Source organism: Vombatus ursinus, unplaced genomic scaffold, assembly GCF_900497805.2.
Source record: "Vombatus ursinus unplaced genomic scaffold, bare-nosed wombat genome assembly UNPS02014945.1, whole genome shotgun sequence".
NCBI lineage: Eukaryota > Metazoa > Chordata > Mammalia > Diprotodontia > Vombatidae > Vombatus > Vombatus ursinus.
This window is the reverse complement of record NW_020954723.1, coordinates 18539011-18560707: the sequence shown is the minus strand read 5'-3', so window position 1 is coordinate 18560707 and position 21697 is coordinate 18539011. Positions and strand designations below refer to the sequence as shown.

At 37.0% G+C, this 21697-nt stretch overlaps 1 protein-coding gene across 1 annotated transcript in view; it reads left to right on the top strand.

Annotated features, from left to right (window-relative positions):
* NRXN3 (neurexin 3) overlaps nucleotides 1-21697 on the top strand; it is a 1892810-nt gene that overhangs the window by 1197178 nt on the left and 673935 nt on the right. The window lies entirely within an intron of this gene.

Below are 21697 nucleotides of genomic sequence, written 5' to 3'. Positions count from 1 at the left end.
GGCCCCTTGAAGTCAGTTCACAAGATTCTTGGGATTTCATGGACCCCCAGTTAAGCATGGCTGGTCTAAGATTTACTGTTTGATTAAAAATCAAGTACTTTTGATAAGAGTATCCTGTTAAATCATATTAGTCTTTTAAATTAGAAAGCTTGTCTGATTCTTTCCTGGAAGCAGCAGGAGGGTAAAAGAGCTTAAACACCCTGACCACTTATTGACTGAGGTTGGAGAAATTGTGGTGGTATTTGCCCTATTTGTAATGGGGTAGGGGTGAGAATGGGTGGTTGGGACTTGAAGGTTGGTCAGAAAAAAAATCACCTCATGTAGAATTTTTCCTGTGGCCAGGCCTAGTAATTGGGAAAATGGGTTAAAAGAAATGTGCTATCCAGAGATTCCTCAGTCAGTCCCTGCTAAAAGTAAAGTTTCAAAGTGAAAAAAGCAGGTAGCAACTTTCCCAAACATTAAAGCATCCATCCAAAACCAGAAATTTACATCTGCCTACATGAAAAACATTAGTTTTTCATAACTTTTTTGTTTTTCTGCTTGCTTGTTTTTCCCTCTAATTTTCTTTTGTGATTTAGAGCCTACATTACAGCCTACATTTAAAACTCGACATGTTGTCTAGCCAGGTGTTCTACAGGAATATTTAAACTACAACCTACTTTGTTCTCCCTCCTTAGGAGCCCCTTCAAACATGGAGCACATCCTATAGCTCTTGAACTCCTCACCCTCTGCCCAACTGCCTGCTCTGTGAATTGATGATCTGCAATTTCAATTAACTTTTTTCCTTATCCTGAACACTCTTCCAGCCCTCCAGTCCCCTACTCTAGCCTTTTCTTTTCAGTAACTCTCTTTAAATCAACCAGAACACTTGTGTTCAAATCCTATTTCTAATACTGTGTGATCTTGGGCAAGTCACTTAACATCTGTAAGACTCAGTTCCTCATCTTTAAAATGAATGATTGTACTAAATTACTTCTAGGGATCACTTCTAACAATAAATCTATTATCCTATTATCTCATCATCTCACCCAACAGAGGGTGGGGATGGACCTAAGAAAAATCAAAATGCAAAAACCATTTTAAGAAATGTATATACTGTAGCTTATCTTTTATATTTGGTACAAATGGCATAAGCATTTCCATTTTTAAATTCATTTTCCTGTTGTTATCATCTGTGTGAGTCCATCTTAACCCTGACTACTATTAATTAGGATGTTGTCAAAATCATATCAGATAAAATATGTTAAAAAAATACTTTGGAACTCCAGTATACAAATTTAAGGCAGAGTATCAAGCTTTTTTCCACCCTGAGTCTGACTCTTTCATTAAACTTTCACAGAAAAAAAATCTTTCACAAAATAATAACAATTAAGCATAGCCCATATGTAAAAATGAAGCAAGGGATAGTTCATTTCAATAGCATCTTCTCTTGGTCTTTCACTTTTTGTATTATTTTTTCTTGATTCCTTATCTTTGAAGACATTGCTTGGTTTTTCATTTGTAAATCAGAGTATCAAGCTTTATGAGACTTGGGTTATGTCTTTATTGGATCCTAGATCTAGAGTGGAAAGCCCTCAGAGAACATCTGGTCCAACCATGTAATCTTATGGTTGAGAAATTGGAGGCCCTGGGAATTTATAAGTTGCCTAAAGTCACATACATACTTAGTATTAGAAACAGAATTGAAACAGAGGGCTTGTGACTTCATATAAATTATTTTCATTGTACCATGCTGCCTTCCTCTTTGGTTCTTCTGTCCAATCGAATATGATTGATAACAAGAATAATAGTAGAATTCTAATCTTACCCATTATCTTCATTTTGTGCCTAGTAGAGTGCTTCAATGTTTGGTGTTCAGTAAATACTGACTTGTTCATTCATCAATTCTAAGTGCAGATTTACCAGCTCATCTCACTTACCAATCTGCAGAAAGCCTCTATTATTTTAGTCCTGGGCTTGCTACATGTGGGGAAAGCTTAAAACATATTTACTCTATGATGGTAGCAGGGGCACAATATTCCCAAAGATGGACTTGGCTGTTTTGTTAATTAGCAACTATCACTAAAGCTATTTTTACTTTCCTCTAGCTAGGGATCGATTAAGGCAAATCAGAAGTATGAGTCAACTAATTATAGGAAATCCCTTATAGCCATTTATCCCCTCCCCCATCCAAAAGAATGAAAAAAAAAAAAATAGGAGGACTTCCTGAGACCCATTTGAAAACAATTTCAGGTCTGGAAAAAAAGAAACTAAACGATTGAGGTCTGACATCTAGAAAACTTGTAGGATTTATGAGAAAATGGGCAAATAAAAGCATTCAAAATGTGGTGCTAAGAATAGTTGAAAAATTAGTGGAAAGGACTAGATTTGGGACTAGATAACATGAATTTAAATCCCAAGTCTCTCATTTTTTACCTGTGTGACTTTGGCCAAGTCATTTTACCTCTCTGGGTCCCAGTTTCCACAACTCCAAAATGAGAGGTTAAAGTAAATAACCTCTGCAGTACTATTCAACTCTAAATCTACGATAATACGATTCTATGGTATCTGAATATCCATATTAATTTGTGGAGGGAAGTAACATGCTTCATTTAGTGAAATGATTTTTTTTTGCTTTAATAGTATTTTATTTTTTTCCAATTACATGTAAAGATAATTTCAAGATTTATTTTCTGAAAGATTTTGAGTTTCAACTTTTCTCCCTCCCTTCTCCCCTTCCCCCTCCCCAAGATAACAAGCAATCTGATATTGGTTATGCACGTACAATCATGTAAAACATTTTCACATTTAGTGATGTTGTTAAAGAAGAAACAGAACCAAAGGAAAAAAAAAGTGAAAATAGTATGCTTCGATTTGCACTCAGACTCTATCAGTTCTTTCTCTGGGTGTGGATAGTGTTTTCCATCATGAGTTTTTTGGAAATGTCTTGGATGATGGTATTACTGTGAAGAGTTAAATCAATTATAGTTGATTATCATAGTGCAATGATTTTCACACTTTGTAGTAGTTACTTACCTTTACTGTGTCTCCTTTTCTTCCTGGACCCTAAACCTGCCTGGACCTAGAAATGTCAAACATAACCTTAGTTTATCTATCCCAGGGAACTTCCATTTCTGAAATATGGGGCTCATTCTGACAATTATTGATATCATAGAACTTGGACTGAGAGCCAGAAAAACTATATTTTAGTTCTGGCTTTGCCCCTAATCTTGGGACCTGGGTTAAGACATCTTAAAAATTTTTTTTTTAAAAATTATTCTACCTTTCCCACTCAGATATTCCACTAGAGCATCTTAATCTCTATTCTTATCTTTACTTATGTTTGTGTGTATGTGTGTTTTTGTTTTAATAAGGCAACTGGGACATGTGTTCTTTTCTTTTTCTTCTTCATCTGTAAAATGAAAATGTTAGACTATATGATCTCTGAGGTCCCTTCCAACCCTAAGATTGTATGATTCCATGATTCTTATGTCTTTAAAGATACCACAGTGCATCTTAAACCTGTCTAACTTCCATAGGCTTCCCAATATTTTATTGGTCTATTTTCTTCACTATCAAAAATACTTATGCCCAAGCCCCTGACCAGGTATTCTCTTCTTTTTTGGCCCAGAATCCTAATGTACTGAAGCAACACATCTTGAGGTTATAAAGCCAAACTTCACTGTATAGTCAAGTGAAGATGGGAAGGAAACAGTTTTCATTCATTTCATTTATTAATATTACAAAATGACATTGTGTTGTTTGTCAAACTTTGCTGTGTTTACAGATATTGGCGCTAAAGAGAAGGGGACAAAACAGCAGCTGAATTTAATATGACCTAATTGTTAAGGAAAGTTTTTTTTTTTCATTCTCCCAGAACTCCCTCACTGTAACTTTCCTTCTTGTCAGGAATGTAGCACAGACTTGTTAACATGTATCAGGCTGAAAGTCCCATAAATTCTCAGCCTTTGTTGAGATCAGGTAATAGGTGTTTAGGTTAGCTAAATATTCTGGTTAAAAATGGTTCTGATTTATTCCAGACTTCTGCATACCTTTAGCGGTGGGATGCCAAGTTCTTGATCATATTCTTACAGGATAGAATGAGGATGGCGGGATTGTCTGGGGGTGGGGGAGGGGGAGAGAAGGAGCAAAGTGGAAGTCAGATGAATTGGACAAGAAGCGTAGTAAAATGTTCCCTTTCCCTCTCCTTCCCTCCAAATAGAATTTTATAGAATTTTACAGCTTGAGGGTCCCTTTGATTCTCTAGTAGACTAATGTTTCCTAACTGGGAAGTAGCAATATCTGTGGGGGGAAAATTATACCTTAGAAATCAGCAAATGATAAAAATTGGGACTTGATTTTTTATTATGTAGATCATCTAGATTTAAAAAAGTGTTGGCGAAAATGTTAATAATATAGATTAAACTTAAAATTGGGTTTTGTGTACATTTTTTCTTGAGGAACTGGTTGTTAAAAGTTTACCAACATTCAGAAGGATCTAGGTAATGCCTTCTTTTTACAAATGTGTGGAAAGTCCCAGAACCATTCTGCAGATTAGAAATTCACTTGGGTTAATAAATTTCTCTTTGAAATTGCAGACAGGCTTAGAAAAGCTAAGCTTTTGACCTGCAACACCCTGGTATGAATTTCTTCACTCAGCTACTTCCCTGAGGCAACAGGCATAGTATAATGGAAAGAGAAGTGGGTTTGCAGTCTTGAGAGCTCTAGACCCCTGTCTGTGATCCTTCCCAGCTGAGTGATATCAGAAAGTCACTTTTCTCAATTCTACTTTCCTCATCATAAATTGGAAATAATACCTGCAGTACTTAACACATTAGGATTATATGGAGAATTAAATGAGATTATGGATATAAAGCATTTGGAAAATATTAAAACCTACACAAATATCAGCTCCCATTTTGTGTGTGTGTGTGAGTGTATGCTGCATCCTAGGCTACCTCCAGTTGTCCTGATTGATATCTGGCCAATGGACCCACATGGCTCTGGAGGAGAAAGTGAGGCTGGTGACTTTGCACAGCCCTCCCTCAGTCAAATCAAAGTCAATTGCAAGTCATGTCATCATCTCCCTGATATAGAGGTCCTCTTTGAAACCAAAGGATAAACCACACACAATGCACACACACATATACATATATACACACATTATATATGTATGTACATTTGTGTATATTTATACATATATGTGTGTATATGTGTGTGTGTATATATCTATATATATACATATATATTTCTTTAAGCTGAGCTATAATGGAATCTCATCACATTGGGTTCTTATCACATTGAGAGAGGACAAAACAATTGTCTTATAAAATTAGAATCATGGGTTCTGAGTATTATTTATTTGTTTGCAAAGGACCTCATGAATACACCACCAAGACCAAACTTTCTAGATTTTATGAGACAGTGCCAATTTCAATGAGAGAAAATATACTGTGCCAAAAGAATAATAGGAGGGCAGCTTGGGGCAGAGGAGATAGTTAAAATCTTGGCTCTGTGGCTTACCACCTGTGTAAATGTGGGCAGGGCAGCATATATCTCTCCAGGCTTTACTTTTCTCATCTGTAAAATGAAGGGGTCATAGTTACTGATCTCTAAGGGCCTTTCTAGCTCAAAATCTATGATCCTATGCTCCTGATATAGTTGGGTTCACTTAAGAAGTTCAATTGGGGGGGAAACATTGATCAGTTTGTGTGTTACTATTTTTGGTTCAGAAAATGTGATCATTGAATTATGTGCCTAGGAAGCAAGCACTTTATGTACCTGCAGAAATTCAGTGGCCATATTTTCTGCACCTTGGTTGAATGGTGACAAAGAAAAAATAATAAAATAAGCAAAACTCTGTAGAGTCTTGTCTCTTAATTAAAATATTTTGATAATTGCCTTTAAGTAATTATAATCCTATGTACTTTATCATATATATTTTAAAATGTTATCCTGAAATGGGCTATTAACAGTGTCCATGAAACCAACAAAAATTTAAGAACCCTTGAGAGAGAGACAGAGAGAGACAGAGAGACAGAGAGTTGGATTCTATAGTAGAAGTAAATTAAACCAGGAATGTGATCACGTTCCTCGCTTTATGGGGAAAAAAGCCACCTATGATATTAAATGTTTAAGCAGGATACTATAGCTTTCAATTGTATAAGCCTATTATCAAATTGCAAACGTACTACCAAAAGAAACTCTCACAAAGCTATTCTATCCTGTGTGGATTCTAATGGCTTCATATTTCTCTAGTCATTTTCTTCTGTTAATATTTCATCAATATTGCCTGGATATTTGGCCTTTGGCTCTGAACTCCAGAGCATTAACTGAATCTCAGCTGGTCACATTTTCTGCTTTTGCAGGTGGTGAAATGTCCCTCTCCAGGAGTCAAGACCCTTAGGGGTAGTTAAAGGTCCCAGGGCTTTGGCGCAACTGCAGTGGTCAGAGTCAAGTTCTAGGGCTCTGAGGCAGGTTCTCTTTGCCTCTTCATCCCTCAGGAAGCAGAGGATACCCCGTATTGTTTCCATCTACAAAGAGAATCTGGGCATTCCTCTTACTATTTCCCCTCCTGCTTTGGAAATTTCCTTAGTATTGCTTTTCAAAGCCACTGAAAGAGTGTTTTCCTTGGCGATCCAGGGAATGTCAAGCAGGTAACCTCAAAAGCAGATCTGTAGTGCAACACCCCTCTCCCATTACTTTCCTCACACTCTTCTTTTTATTTCTTCCTCATTAAAACATCACTGTGTATACCCCTGAGTGACTTTCCCCCAAACTATGAATTTCAACTATTTCCGACGCTGTCTTTCAGAATTTGAATATAATTACATGCTTTGAGTGCAAATTGTGGTTTTTGCTACATAAGGAACTAATGGAAATGATCTGCCTGTTCCTGTAGTTTACAGATTATATGCTTTATATCTGGGGACATATATTTAGGCTGCTTTTCTGTGTGGCGCATTAAAATGAAAATGAACTCTGTGTGAGCCATAGTGGTTGCTAAGCATTGTACCAGGTTGATAGAGGACAATATTAAACTGAATCAGGGCTGAAGTTTGACTTAGCATTTCCTTCGCCCCTTTTGTCACTTGATATTCTTATAGACAAGAAAGGTAAAGCAGGCAGGCAGGATAAGACAATAAATCAACATATAGCAGGATAGTCAAGCAAAACAAATTTCCACATTGTCCATGTCCAAAAATTATATCTCATTCTATACATTAGTCTTTCATATCTCTGTCATATTGTGGGCAACATTTCTCTACTCAGAATATCAGGGATTTTTTTTCCCTCCTTTTCCCCTGTGGGAGGTGGAGGAGGAAAGGAGAAAAAAAATGCTTAATAATTGAAAATGCATGAGTGAATCAGTGAGTGAGCGTGTGTGAAAGTGAGAGAGAGTGAGAGAGAGAGAGAGAGAGAGAGAAACAGAGAGACAGAAACAGAGACAGAGACAGAGAGAAAAAGAGAGAGAGAGATAGAGAGAAGGAGAGAAGAGAGAGAGAGAAGAGAGCACAGCATAGTGCAGAGGATATGGCTTTAAATACTGACTCTGCTGCTTATCCCCTGAAAGGGCAAGTCATAGAATTTCCCAGGGACTCAGTTTCCTCACATGTGAAATGATTAGTGCTTCCAAAGCTTTTTATGTATTGTGACCCCTTTGGCCATCTGCTGAAACCCATGAACTGCTTCTCCAAAGAATATTTTTAAATCATAGAAGAAACACTACAGTTCATTTAGAAGCTAGTGAAAATAAAGATATAATTTTCTCCCATCCAATTTTATGGATATCTAGACTAGATAATCTCTAATGACCTTTTGAGTTTAAAATCATTGCTCCTGTGATCCTAATATAATTGACTTTAGAAGTTAGCTTGGGGAAACAAAAGTGATCAGACCAGAATCTGGGTTTAGGCATATATAGAGGATTATGAGGTAGCCAGGTGGCATAGTGGATAAAGCATTGGACCCAGATTCAGGAAGACTTAAGTTGAAATCCACTTTCAGATACTTACTAGCTATGTGACCCTAGGCAAATCACATAACCTTTATCTGCCTTGGTCTCTACATCTGTAAAATGGGCATAATAATAGCATCTACCTCTCAAGGTTGTTGTAAGAATAAAATAAAATAATATTTCTAAAATACTATATAAATTCTAATTAATATTACTATTATCTTTGGGAATCTCTAGATTCGGCTTGAGATCTCTCTCCTGACACTAGTCACTTACATTTGGACATGTTCCATAAACATTTGTGAGGTTCTGTTATAGCACAATTCCTGCCTACAACCCTAGATCAATCTATCCTCATATCATTAGTATCACTTAAAAAAAATTAAAAAGGACAAGACTTTTTTCCACTTAGGATTTTGCACAAATAGGAGCTATAATGGAAGTCTGTTTTAGAAAGTGAATTTTAGGATTGTGAAAAGAAAGGATCCATGAGGTGTTACAAGAAATATAAGTTGTTAGTTTGTCTTCAGAGGTGACTAAGAAGGGCCCATTGACCTTCGAGCTTCTTAATACTGAGCTTTCTTTGCTTTATATCACCAAGACAAAAGGAATCCCCCTGACTGGAAGGGGAGAGTCAGGCCTTCACTTCTAGCTCAATCTTTGGCTTCAATCCTGAGACTGATAATGAGCAAATGTCAATAGACATCAGGGTCTTTTCTGACTTCTTTTTGATTGATGACTAATGGCCTGTGGGAGTTCCTCTAATTGCTTTGAAAAGCCAGTTTTAATAAAGGTTCAGAGAGGCCCTTACGTATGTGGGGAGGGTTTGGGAGGGGGGAGGAGGAGGAGGGGTAGAATGAAAAGAAAGGCAGTGTTATACTGGTGTACTGAAAACCTCTGCTATTTATAGTAGAGGGAGCTGAAAAATGCCATCTGCTATTATAGAACATTAATACCTCTCCTACCTGATACTCAGTTATCCAGCAACTTCATTTATCTGGATTATACTTATCAAAGAATGTGGAAATAGGAAAAAAAAAAAAAAGAAAGGTCTCTGAGGGGTCAACAGCTAAAGTCTCTGTAGTATAACAATAGGAGAGCTCCATAAACCTTAGCTCAATTTAACTCTGTTTCTAAGCCCACAGGATATTAGAAGCAACAAGCCAGAAGAGGGCAAATAGGGCTATTCCAGTTTTCTTGACATCTGGAAAAAGCAATAGGGGAGGGAGAGGAACTCTTAAAAGTAGAAAGAATTTTCCAAGCTTTTGAATCAATGGACCTGGGTTTGAATCCTGCCTCTACCCCCTGCTATATGAGGCAGCTAGATAGTGCAGTGGACAGAGTGCTGAACATGAAGTCGGAAGTCCCCAGTTCAAAACCAGCCTCAGATACTTACAAGCCATGTGATCCTGAGCAAGTTACTTAACCTTAGTCTGCCTCAGTTTCCTCATCTGTAAAATGGGGGTAATAATAGCACCTACCTCCCAGGGTTGTTGTAAGGATAATACACTTGTAAAATGCGTTGCAAACCTTAAAACACTATCTAAATGCTAGCTATTATTGTGATAAGACCTTGGCCAAGTCCATTTACTTCCCTCAGACTGTGTTTCCTTATTTATACAATGAGGATACTAGGCTGGATGACCTCTTCAAGTTTAAACCTATAATAACAGACAGCAAGGGAAGAGATTGAAACACTATGAAAACCAGACATAAGAACTAAAAAATCACAGCAGTCCCTGATAATTAAATGAAAGAACATGAAGTCCTACATGGCTGAATAACCTCTGAAGGCATTGTTCTATTACAGCTCAGGATGAAAATTGATGTTCATAATGATGATTCTGAGTCATTAAGAAAATGTTAAATTAGGATGAGTATCTGCTTACTTGAGAAGGCAAGGCTAAGTAGCATAGCCCAAAGATGTTGAGATCTGAAGTCCAAGCACCTGACTTCAAGTCTTGGACTTTCTGCACTACAGGGTGTTCACATGCCACCCATTATGACCTTGAGCAAGTCACTTAAACTTACTAGGCCTCCATTTCTTTAATTGTAAAATGAGGGAATTAGACTAGGTGACTTATAAGGTATCTTGCATATCTAAATCTAAGAGTAATCCATTTTACAGAAATTTAGCTTAGCAGAGGAATGGGGAACCTGCGGCCACACTTGAGGACCTAGAGGGCTACAGGTGGACTCAAGGCTACAGGTTTCCCACTCCTGGCTTAGCACAATGACTGGCACATAGTAGGTACTTAATAGAAGTTTATTGACTTTTCATTCAAAATAGCAAAATTTAAAATATTAAAAAAAATTGGTGCTAAAACAGAAAACCCAATAAATTATTCAGAACAATTCATTCCTGGAGGGTTCTACTGTATTTATCTCTCTTGCATGTGATATGAATTCATTCAATAAAAATATATTAAGCAGCTGTTGTATGCGAAGTACAGTATTAATTGCTAGGGGTAGAAAGCCAGAAGACAAAACAGTCCTTTCTCTCAAGGAACTTACATACTACTCGGGGGATATAACATGTGCCCAGATAAATCAATGCAAGCTAATTGGAGATTGGAGAGAACAGAAACAACTAACTGGATGTGAAGAGTGGATGAGATTAGGGTTGGCTGAGCTGAGCCTTGAGCCTTTGAAGAAAGCTAGAGTCTAAGTTTTTTTTTTTTCTGAGAGCACAATATTCATGTGTACATATTTAGGAGCATTTATATTTTTACTATTATACGTCTGTGTATATGCCTACATGCATGAATAGGAGCATGTGTATATGTATGTATGTGTGCGTGTGCATGTGTGTGTGTATGTGTGTGTGTTTCAGACTTCAGATTTCACTGGTATAGCATGAAACCCCTCCACTGATGTACGTCTGTAAATTTTTGTAATGTGTTCTCTTAGCTGCCAGGGTCCTGAAAGGACTTGGTCATGGCTGAAAGATAGGGTGATAGAGTGGATACTGGCTGCCTTTGAATAAGGAATACCTAGGTTGAAGTCTAAAATCTAAGACCTTAAACTGAAGAGAAGTTGTTGATCCGCACTGATGGAAGGGAATCTCATCACACTCGGGGAGTGCCTTAATGATGAAATCAGAGGTCTGACCTCCCCCCCAAAACAACAATAACAACAAAACAATGCGACAGCAAAATAATTTTCTTATTCAAGAAATGAACTTTGTCTGAGTTCATGAAAAAATCATTATATTAGTCATTTTTCATTCTTTAGTCAATTTCTTGAATAAGACTGTTTCTGTCATTTCTGCCATTAAATACATCACAATGTCTTAACTACCTGACCTGGACCAAAGAGACAAGTACAACACTTAACCAGTTTGCATACATATTTGTTTCTTCTGATTGGTGAAACAAATGGCTAGAGAAAAGAATAAGTATGAGGGCTACACTTATTTTCTAAATATTAAAATGACAGTCTGTGTCTTTAGAATAGTATTGTTAGACTAAGATCAACTTAGTAGATCTTTCTGGAGGCAGGCAAGAAGTACTGGGCCTGAAGTCATTACGACTCAAGCTCAGACACCTAAGTGTATGATTCTGTGCAACTCACTTAATCTCTATTTACCTCAGTTTCCTCAACTGTGAAAATGGAAATAATAATAACATCTACCCCGGAAGGGTTGTTGTGAGGATCGATATTTATAGAGCGCTTAGCACATTGCCTGATACATGATAGGCATTGTAGGAAACTCTTATTGCATTTCCTTCCTTTCCTCTTAAATTCACAGGTCCTTTTATATTGGTGGAAATGCACTGAAAAATGTATTTGCATAATCACATCATTGTGTGACTTCTGTGTTGGGCAGGGCTTAATTGTGAAAGGGTACAGAAACCCCCATCTGATGTAATAATGTACTAAATATTTTAAAGCACACTTTCACTCTTTATTAAATCACCTTTGTTTGTGCTCTTATTCCTGGCTCTTTGCATACTAAGCAATAGTTTGTCAATTTTAAGAGGGAAGAAAACCAAACCTCAAATGAAACAAAACATTTTTCTTAGGAGTCTAGCTCATTAAATATATCAATCTGAGATATGGGCATGTGTAGGTATGCTGGTTAGAACTACGTTGAAACTCCTCAAGGAAGTGTTTTAATTAAACTCTTTGTCTGAAATGGAATCAAATAGGATCATTGTATGCTGTGTATATCAAGCATGGAAGGGAATCAGGATTTCAGATAACTTCATTTAAAAACTTCATTTTTTTTCCCCTACTGGCTAATGCAGTGTCCAGGGCTGCTATGATGAGTTAATGACAATAATGGACATTTCATCCCAAATTTAAGATGACATTATTACTGTGAGAAAAATGGTTTGAAGTCTTTTATATGTACCCTCCCACATGTAGTGGCTTTGAAGTGGAAAAAAAGAGAAATCACATCTTGAGAAATGAATCTTAGTATCAAACTATTTATTTGAAGATGGGCACAGAGCTCATCAGAGTATATATGTGTTCATATATGTATGTATATATGCACATACATGTGTATACAATATATATATCAATTTTTTAATATATCAAGCCAAATCAATTGATAAGGAGTTAATTGGCTAAATATCATCTGAAATATTCTATAAGAACTCCAATCTAGGGAATGTGGAGTTGATACCTGCTTGCTGTCCTAAGTCATATAAGTGAACAGTAATAACACAAGATAGAAAATCCTGACCATTAAGTCCTCTGTGCTTTTGCTCTCTAATATTGCCCTGAAAGAAATGGATTAGGGCCCTGGTAGACTTATAGATGCAAGATATGTTTGGTATTCATAAACTTAGGGAACTTTAAAACTGTTTAGACATCCTCTAACACCTCAATTTAATGTATTAATCAATTGATGCACAGGGAAGAATATTCCAGACAACTCCGTTCTAGCTAGTGGCATGGCTGGACTGGAAAGCAGGTATCCTCCTTTATAAGTTCAGTATACTTTCCATTGATTCTCACACTTATTCCTTAGGCTTTCTTATTTTCACTGACTGTCTTTGCCCCTGATTACCAGTGTTTGCTTGAGAAAGGAGATTGGAATTTCCTCCAGGTATAACTTGAGTAAGAAATTAGCACAGCAAGGAGCAGAGGGAAGGGGTCTAACTGAGACACTTGAACAATCACACCACTTTCTTTAATTGCTATCATAGAGTGCCGTGCTCCCTTCATCCAAGCCACTCCAGTCACATGCAATGTCCCCTGTTCTTTCGCTCTGCCCCAGCAGCCTGGAAGGAAAGCTGTTTGCCGCAGTTCAATCAAACTATTTGATGAGAGCTTTTGAGCCTAATTACATGGAAGGTTTCATCCAGTGAAAGGAAAGAGGAAAGAGAAAGAGAGAAATTAAATTGAAGTGTAAATCAGTCAAGGGTTTAGATCCTGTTCTTTCTTTCTTTTTAATCAAGAGTAAAAGGAGAGGAGAGTTATAAGGATCATCACAAGATACCATTAACTACCCAAGGAGCTCTTGACTGAAGACAATTTGTCGTGAAAAGAAAAATGTGTACTCTGTCCAAAAAATGAGAAGTAGCTGAGAGAGGTACTATAGTTTAAGAAAACTGTTTTGGATGACATTACCATATTGGGTTTTATGTGTGAGAGATGTTCACCTAGATATGATATGTATAATTCACTCACTTTCGATACTATAGCTGAAGCTTTAAACATATTTGGGATGCATTCACTAATGGTTCCCAGTCAGCAGCAATGCTTGGTGTTCTTGATAGTTTTCACAAGTTAGTGAAATGGGTGGAATGTATCCAAGTAGAACATCTAAGGTGAAAATGCATGACTTTGAGGTGTAGGATGCTGCTTGAGGGGGGGAACAGCAGCAGTGGCAGTACTTACCAGACAATAGCTAGAATAACAATGGGTATCCCATTAGTGGGCTGGTGAATCTTTAACTAGTAAAATGTAGACACATTTTTAAGTTGAATCTACAGTATTAGCATGTGTTTTCCACCACTTTCTTAAATCTCGACATCAACAATTCAATAAATCAAACCCTGATTTGTAGTTGGCTGATTTTCTGAGGTGCAAATACTCACAGTGAGAAGTTAACAATCAACCATCACTCTCCAGTTTGAGCTGGTTTCAGTACACCCTTGGGACTTAAAACATAAAGCATTTCATCCAAGATGTTTTATTTGATACACTAGTTTGTCCTTATTACAGAGTGTTTTTAATCACCTTTGCTTTTGGTTCATAAAAAAGAATATAGGTGTATCTTACTTTAAATTCTAGATGATGTACACTTGAAAAGTTGTGTAGACCACTTTAAAAATGTAAATTCAATCATGTTTTTCAGTCAACTTTAATTATCAGCCCAGAGATATTTAACCTTCATTTCTAATGTATCCCAAGGCAATACTGGAGCCCAAAATGCTATCTATACATTTCCCTATAATAGAGCCCCTTTCAAAGCAACAGGTCATTCTGTAATGTGAATAATAAATCCCAAATGTATCTCTTTTTTTGTAAGTCCTAGATTTTACATATATTGGATTTTCTCAAAGTGGAGCATGCCTGTATTGTAATGTGATGCTATGCCGAACAACAATTTCTAACCCACAGATAAATAAGTAGGAGTAATCGCCTCACAAGAGCCCACTTCAGATAATAAGAATGAAGTTCCAGTCATTCAGATTTGTGTTAACAGTAAATCTGTTCTTTACTTATTTTTCAATTATGTTGAGTGGGCCTATGTGGCCCTCAGAGCTAAGGAAGGCCAGATGACCACATATCCTTGGGTAGATGTATGTCCTTACAAAAAGCAATAGTTGATATTTCCTCAACAAGATGATTTAAAAATCCTAATATTCAGTCTTCAATTATACTGGCTGCTCTCAGATTTCTACCCCATATGTACCATCTATTCAAGGATGCCTTGAATATGAACTAGTGTGAGATCAAGGAATATATTAGGAGGCATACCTTAGGGAGGAACAGATGGTAGTCTCTTCGGGAATCAGGTGACCAGGTTCAAATTCCAGCTCTGATGCTTACTGTGTGGCCATAGGCAAGTCACATAATCTTGATCAGACTTAGTTCCCCATCTGAAAAATGCAGATGATAATAGCATGTACCACAAAGTGTTGTTATACCTAATAAGAGGGTATATGTAAAATGCTTTGCAAATCTGAAAGCACATACATAAAGCTACAAATGTTAATTATTAGTAATTAACAATAATAATAGCCACGTAACTGTAAGCAAGCTATTTCCCTTCCCCTGAGGCTTGGTTTCCTCACATGTTAAATGAGGATCTTGGACCAGAGACTTCTAGGTCTCTTCTAGCTCTGAAATTCTGTGCAGATACAGATGGTGAGTACAAAGTCCATCTCCTTCTGTTCAGATGAAGACCTTACTCGGCACATGTGGGGAAGCAATAATAGCAACAATAATAATTAAAATGCCTCTAGTAAGCATTGTGCTTTTTAACTTTTCAAAGCACTTTTGCATTTGTTATATATAGTAATCCTTGGCATTGTGTTATATATCCTGACTCAGAAATAGGTGAAACTTGATTTTTTTAGTGGCTGGTATTATAGTTCTGCATACTTGTAATTTCTTTGACCCAAGACAGTTGTTTGGCAATTCCACAGCACTGTCTATTGAAAGTCCAGGTGAGTGCTCCAACCTCTATACAGTTGTTTAAGACCTCTTTGTATTCCCCATACCTAGTATGGGGGATAGTGTCTAGCACATAGCAGAAACTTTAAAAATGTGTGTGTGTGTGTGTGTTGAACTGAATTGATGTAAGATAAAAAATAGGCAGAAGCTTAAAATTCAGTGAAGGAATATTGGTTTCATGGGCTGCTTCCTACCAGCTTTCACTGGAATAGTCAATTTTGGACCACTGAATTTAAAATTAATAACTCTGCCTCAACTGGGGCAGGGCATTTTGCCAAACAAGGTATGTCAGCTCTGTGGTTGAGATAGCTGGGAAAGGTATCTCCAGTAGGGAATGCAGCAGGTTTTGTGTGATAGAAGTAAAACTGAAAGAAATAGATTTTTTCATTAGTTGCAAATCAAACCCCTATACATCATTCCTAGGAGTTGACAAGCACCTGGCTTTACATGTTGGGTTTGGAACAATTCATTTAGACTTCCAGAAGAAAAGAAAGGGTTTACTAAATTTCAGGGATCCCTACTTCCTTTTGTATGCTGAAGTCCTGGAATTAATTCTGGAGTATCAACTAGGGGAAAAGGTGGGAATTACTGGTGGGTAAGATGAGATGTTTGGGTTGAATATTTTAACATATAGAATTTAGGAAGGGTACAATGATTAGAGTTTTCAACCCCACTAGGCTAAAGTGGTAGATGGGCCATGAGCACTTCAGATTAATAGGGGAATGTAATGTAAAAAGTCTAAGAATCTAAGTTAAGATCATAGTTTTATAGAAATTTAGAGCCGAGGGAGATTATTTGGACTAACTCTCTTATTTAATAGGTTGGGGAACTGAGGCCAAGAAAGCAAAATGACTCACCCAAGGCCACATAGTTAATTACTCACAAATGGAGACTCCAGGGCTGCTTTCTCCCATTCCTCAACAGGCCATTTAATGACAGATGGAGTAGTTTATTGAAATACAGACAGGCTTCCTGAAGACAACAGTTTTCACAAGATAATTGTGTTGTCTCTCTGTGAACAATTTTGTGTATGTGAGAACTTGTCTTCTGTCCTTTCCCTCCCTGGTCACATATGCATGGTAGTGTTATAGGTGGGTATGTTTAGAGACAACATTTAGAATGTAAGAAATATATGGAATGTAAGGAAATCTGAAATGGAGCAATTCAGAATTATCTGAAGAAAAGATATTTTATATCTGTCCTAGTTATAAATGTAAGCAATGAGGGTGAATGACAGGTTTAAAATAAGCCTTGGAATTAGAAAAGAAAAAAAAAAGCCCAGTTTTGCTCTTGTGTTATCTTGAACAAACCACTTAACCTCTATGACCTCAGTTTCCTCATCTATCAAATGAAGAGGTTGAATTAAATGATCTCTAAGGCCCTTCTAATTCTCTAATTCATAACATAGTGGCTAAAGCACACCAGATTTGGAGTCAAGAAGACCAAGATTTGAGTCCCGTTTCAGATATACTATCTGAGTGACCTTGGGAAAGTTATTTAAACTCTTTGAGGTTCAATGGCCTGCAAAGCAAGATGGTGCTTTGCAAAGGACAAAGCTCTCCATGAATGTAACCTAGTATTAAAATTGTGTGGTCACAGTTAATTAGTAGATCAAACTTTCTTGTGGAAGGGATCTGGGTCTGTTGTGTGTTTGGGCTGAAATTCCAGTTAAAGAATCTGTTTGATCTGGAAACTTGAAGAATATCTTTCTTTTTTTCTCCTTTGGAAGATAGCAATGCCCTAGTGAGAAGTCTCAGCCACTGGGCAAGACAAGGTTTATGATATGAATTCATCCCATCACTATATTGAACTACATGTACACTCAGGTGACAACTAAATAGACTGAAACAATGGAGGAGGCCTGGTTTAGTGAAAGGTTACTCACTGGTGGGTTATGGTAGAAAGAACATTAAAAATGGAGTCAGGACCCTGATTTGAATCCCAGTTTTTCCCATTATTACCCACATGACTTTAGGCAAGTCATTTGATCTCTCTCAGCTTTATTTTCTTCATCTGTCAAATTATGCTATTGGACTAGATGGCCTCTAAGATTCTTTCTAACTCTAAAACTTTGATTTTATGTACCCAAGTTAACATGGCCATCTCTAGAGAAGATCCCATTGCTGCTGCTGAACAAGTCAGGTAAGAGTCTTGGGTCAACCTAAAATTCTTCCCATGGAAGTTGGTACAAATTAATTCTATTTTAATTTATTTATAGAAAAGAAAAATAAATTAAAAACATACTCAGCACTAAGTATAAAGAGAAAATAAAATTCCATTTTATTTTGTTGATAGAAAATAAAAAGAAAACAAATTAGAAGCAAACTCAGGACTGATTTCTCATAAATTGAGTACTCACTTCTTCAGTAATTATTTTATTATCTTTTTGCATTTTTTCTAGGACTCTTCTTTTCAGTTCTTTATTGTGATCAAATGAAATAATATTTGTGCTTGGCACATAGTAGGTGCTTAATAAAACTTGTTCACTTCCTCCCCTTTGTGGTGATGTTTCTTCCATGTCTTGAAGTTGAATGTCTTAGTTACTCATATTTTTAGGCTCATAGAATTTGAAGGTAAAGGGAGTAAGAGAGCTCATCTAGGATAATTCCTTCATTTTACAGATGAGGACACTGAGGTCCAGAGGAGTTTGAAGGATTGCCCAAGGTTTCACAGGTCTTCTGATTCCAAATTCATATCCCAATAATTTTTGTCCTCTTTATGTTTAGCCTTATATATCTTTTTGACATAATAATAGTTTATCTCTAGCACTTGTAGGTTTGTAAAGTACTTTAAGCACATTATCTCATTTAATATTTTCTCTCCTATTAATATTTTTATCTGTAAAATCCTTTACCTTTAAGGGTGCATTTTTTTGCAGCTCTAGCAAAGAGTCAGCCCTCCACCTTTACAGTTATTTTAATACAAGGTTATTTGTCTGCTTCGTTGTTTTTTTAATGGCTATTCATTAACACTGTGATCTTATCCAGAAAACTCATTTAGTCTGTCCTGAGCTGGGGAGGTTTTATTCCAGTTCCCCCGCTGCCAGCCCACCAAGGTCTCAGCTAGAGCTGGCTTCTTGCCGTTTCACTCAGCCCTGACACCTAGTTCATCATCAGAGATAAGCCCTGATGTCTGCAAATTGCAATCGCATCAGGTCTGCAAAGATAGCATCTTGTTTGACTCTTTTCTGCTCATCCTATTAACGCTTTGGTACCAAAGCTTTGGGGAGCACCAGACTTCACCTTGTGGGAGATACTGGGTGATTAACAGGCTCTGGTTTTACCCATTATTGGCTTCATTAAACTTGACAGTCCTTTTAGTCTTTAAAAAGGGTGTACCTTTTTCATTGACCTGATTAAGAACTGTCGACTAAAGAAGAGTCACTGGGGAAGGGGGTGAAGTAGAGGTCACCTTTCTCCCTTAAGGTGGTTTATTTGTAAATAATCTTAATTCCCTGGTCAGGAGCTTTTTCTTCACCTTGGCTCAGCTTTGCCCTTTTGGTCCACTTTTTGGTATTAGTTCTCTTAACTTCTAATGATCTATTAAAACTTAGAATCAATTCAATTCAATTCAACAGAATTTTATTAAGTAGTGTGGTGTAGCAGAATGGGTTCTGTCAGCAAATAAATAAACAAGCATTTATTAAGGACCTACTAAGTGTCAAGTGAGCAGCTAGGTAGCACAATGGAAAGAACTCTGGACTGAGAATCAGGAAGATTCATCTCCTTGAATTCAAATTCGGCTCAGACACTAGCTGTGTAACCCTAAGCAAGTCACTTAACCCTTTTGCCACAGTTTTTCACCTGTAAAATGAGCTGGAGAAGGAAATGGCAAACCTGTCCAATATCTTTGCCAAGAAAACCCCAAAATGAGGTCATGAAGAGTTGGAAATGACTGAAACTCAACATCAACAACAACAATAAAATGAATAAAAATGAAAGTTTTTATCTCAAAGGCCATATACAAACCAGGACAGTGGTGTTGACATAATATAATACAGGTGAAAGGGGACTTGGAAAGCATTAATCAAGCTCCCCATTTTATAGACAAAGAAACTGAAATCCAGTGAGGTTAGATTACTTACTAATATAACTTAAATTTTTAGTTGTAGGGTCTAGAAGTAAAAGGGACTAGAGGTCATAGAGGCCAATTCCCTCCCAGTCTTATATGAGGACACCAAGGCCCAGAGAGGCATAAAGTCTTGCCTTAGTTCACAGAAGTCTTCCGACTCCAAATCCAACATTCTGGGCCATATTTTACAACGTCAAAAGTGTGAAGCTGATTAGTCATACAACTGGGACTAGCATCTGAGTTTTCTGACTCTGTGAGAGTAGGGCTCTTTCCATTTCACCATACACCATTCCCTTTATATCTTCTAAGTTGGCAAGCTTTTCCCTGACACTTTAGTTAGTTACTAGGATGCAGACTGAGTTACTGAAAAATAAAGTATTTGTCATAGTCATATCCATAATGTATCATTTGTTTCCTTTGAGAGAGAGTTTTCACTTTCCTTTATGAAACCTTGTCACCTTCCATATAAATTTGCATTTTGAGAGAAAATAGCAAAGTTTTATAAAAATGATCATATATGAAGAAGGATTTCCCCTCTCCACCTTGCTTCAGTTGGAGGGTGTGGAGCTATAAATCTTAAAGTCTTCCAATCTAGATCATAAGATGTTAGATTTAGAAATGAAAGGGACCTCTGAAGTTATCTAAGGAACAGTGGCAAGAGTATAAGACCTGGAATCTAGACTTCAAATACAATCTCAGATACTTAATAGCTGTGTAACCTTGGGCAACTCACTTAACTGTTGTCTACCTCAGTTTCCCATTCTGTAAAATGTACATAATAATACCTACCTCCAACCAACATTTAACAGTGTCTGGTACATAGTAGGGACTTAATAAATGTTTAGTGATCCATTGTTGTGAAGCTAAAATAAGAATATTTATAAAGTATTTTTTTAAAACTTAAAGTACTATATAAATGCTATTATTAATAATATTATTTTTATAATCATCATCTAGTGCAAACCTTTCTTTTTACAGATGGGGAAACCAAGGTGTAGAAAGTTTCAGTGGCTTTTCCTTAGAGAGTCTAATAAATTTCTTAGAAATACTTTATCCCAAGTCCAGACTATCTTGAGAGCTATTCTGAGATACTGTCTCTTGATTCTGGCTTTGATTGTGTTTATATCCAGCCAATAAAGCCAGGAAAGGGTTACCCTCATAGCTAATTGATACCAGACAGCTGGGTGGAGTTACTCAGCTATCATTTAATACGCATTAAACAAAGTTAGTGAGTGTGTGCTAGGCATTGTGCTAGGGTAGTTAGGTGGCACAATGGATATAGTGCCAGGTCTGGAGTCAGGAAGACCTTAGATACTTACTAGCTGCTTGACCCTGGGCAAGTCGCTTCACCCTGTTTGCCTTAGTTTTCTCACCTGTAAAATGAGATGGAAAAGGAAATGGCAAGCCACTCCAGTATCTTTGCCAAGAAAATGCTAAATGGGGTTATGAGGAGTAAGACACTACTGACAATTGTCTTTTAAAACTCTGTGTCCTGTATTCTCTGCCTCATTTGTTTCTCACTCATGACTATCTCCTGTCTCCATGCTTTTATAAAGGCTCTCTGCTGTGCCAGAAATATACTCTTCCTCAGTTACACAGCTTAGAATTCTTAGTTTGTTTTATATCTTTTAAAGAATCGTCTTTGAGGAGTTAGTTCAAAGGCTAACTCCTTCATGAGGTCTTCACATTTCCCCCAGTTTCTCATACCTCCTCTTGCAAAAAAAAGGATGTATTTATAGATATATGTGTGTACATATTATGTCCCCAGTGGAATGAAAACTCTTTGAGGGCAGAGGATGTTTCATTTTGGGCTTGGTATCTCAAATTCCTGGTACATAATAGAACTTTAATGAGTAAATATGTATTAAGTTGATTTAACAACTGGTTCCAGAAAGTGATTTGGGAATACCTTGATTCTCCTTCTGGGCCAGAAAATATTTTGATAATTTAGTCCATGGATGATTCTTCATCTTCCTTCCTTCCTTCCTTCCTTCCTTCCTTCCTTCCTTCCTTCCTTCCTTCCTTCCTTCCTTCCTTCCTTCCTTCCTTCCT